Source organism: Myotis myotis, unplaced genomic scaffold (assembly GCF_014108235.1).
Source record: "Myotis myotis isolate mMyoMyo1 unplaced genomic scaffold, mMyoMyo1.p scaffold_m19_p_18, whole genome shotgun sequence".
Taxonomy (NCBI): domain Eukaryota; kingdom Metazoa; phylum Chordata; class Mammalia; order Chiroptera; family Vespertilionidae; genus Myotis; species Myotis myotis.
Genome location: NW_023416322.1, coordinates 24,959,419 through 24,961,307, shown reverse-complemented (window position 1 = coordinate 24,961,307; position 1,889 = coordinate 24,959,419). Strand labels below are relative to the sequence as shown.

Here is a 1,889-nt window from a genome sequence, read left to right as displayed (position 1 = left end):
TCATGGTGGCAGCCCCGATCAGCCGGCAGGGCCGGGAGTAACGGGATGTCGGGATGTCGCCGCAGAGCTTTTTCCCCTGGATACAGTGCGGGCCGAGTGGAGGCCGGGTCCTGAGGATCCCGCACTGCCCGGAGCCCGCACCACCTTCTCACTTGCATCGACGCCAACCGACCTGACCCAGCGTGGCTCTGCCCGGCCAGAGAGAATGTCGAGCAGCGAGCAAGGCAGCACGAGCCCCTCGGAGCACAGGATGCCCTCCCCAAGGACATGAAGCTGTTGGAGAACTCGAGCTTTGAGGCCATCAACTCACAGCTGACTGTGGAGACTAGAGATGCCCACATCATTGGCAGGATCGAGAGCTACTCCTGTAAGATGGTGGGAGATGACAAGCACATGTTCAAGCAGTTCTGCCAGCAAGGCCAGCCACACGTGCTGGAGGCCCTGTCCCCACCCCAGACCTCGGGCCTCAGCCCCAGCAGACTGAGCAAGAGCCAAGGTGGCGAGGATGAGGGCCCCCTCAGCGACACGTGCAGCTGCAAGATGCTCTTCTACCTGATCGCCACGCTCAACGAGTCCTTCCGCCCGACTTCGACTTCAGCACGGCCCGAAGCCCCGAGTTCAGCCGGGAGCCCAGTCTCAGCTGGGTGGTGAATGCGGTCAACTGCAGTCTGTTCTCGGCTGTGCGGGAGGACTTCAAGGCCCTGAAGCCACAGCTGTGGAATGCAGTGGATGAGGACATCTGCCTGGCCGAGTGTGACATCTACAGCTACAACCCGGACTTGGACTCGGACCCCTTTGGGGAAGATGGCAGCCTCTGGTCCTTTACTACTACTTCTACAACAAGCGGCTTAAGCGGATTGTTTTCTTCAGCTGTCGCTCCATCAGTGGATCCACATACACACCGTCGGAGGTAGGCAATGAATTGGACATGGAGCTGGGGGAGGAGGAGGAGGAGGAGGAGGAGGAGGAGGAGGAACTCAGAGATGGAGGCAATGAGGGCAGATCCGAGGAGACCAGCCCCACGGAGGACAGATCCCGGTGATCTGTATATGAGGAGGAGAAGCAGAGGCCCAGCGTCATCCAGCGTCAACCAGTGCCTGGACTTGCCCGCCTGAGGGGCGCCAGGGCCTCTCCAGCTGCTGGCCAGACCCTGGCACAGCTCCAGCCCCAGCGCTGCCCACCTAGCCCTTTGGTTCCAGCCTATGGACGGCCACTCATCCCACAGGCTCTGCTGCCCACATTGTGGCTGGACTGGACAGACAGCACGGGGCCTGGTGGGAATAGCCACTGCCCTGCCCAAACGAACTGTCTGAGGCAGGGACCGCTGGACCACAGAGTTTATTTTTGTATTTTGTACCCTGAGCGTGCACACTCCAGCCCGAAGGGCCTGAGACCCAGCAAGCAGGCCTGACAGTCGTCCTCCCTGGCTTGGGCCGCTCTTGGTGCCCACCTGTACCCCCACCTCGCCCACTGGGCAGCGTGCACTGAGTGTCACTTTGCTGCAGCTTGTTTGTTTCCAATAAAAGTTTATGTGACTTAAAAAAAACAAAAAACCAACAACTGCCAGTTGTTTTTCTTGAAGCAATTGGCTTATTTTTGAGAAAATGTCTGCCAAACACTCAAGTATAAAAAATCAGAAAGACCAGCTAGCTCTTTGTCAGTCTTCAATGTTTTTTCAAGTAAAAATTGTGTTCCATTGATAAAAACAACAGCCATTCAGTTTCCAACTCGATTGCACATCAGACAATCATATTTCAATATGCAGTGCAAACACTGTACGCCCTTCCCATTTCATCACCTGCAATCCTATAAAGTTCTACACTCAATGAGTCAAAGTTTACTACAATTAATTTTGCTGCTTCATCAGCACACTCCTAAGTAAAACTGTT

The 1,889-nt window shown here is 55.7% G+C and overlaps 1 pseudogene; it reads left to right on the top strand.

Moving 5' to 3' along the window:
• Positions 1–217: 217 nt before the first annotated feature.
• Positions 218–1,053, top strand: LOC118673204 (annotated as a pseudogene).
• The last annotated feature ends 836 nt before the right edge of the window (positions 1,054–1,889 follow it).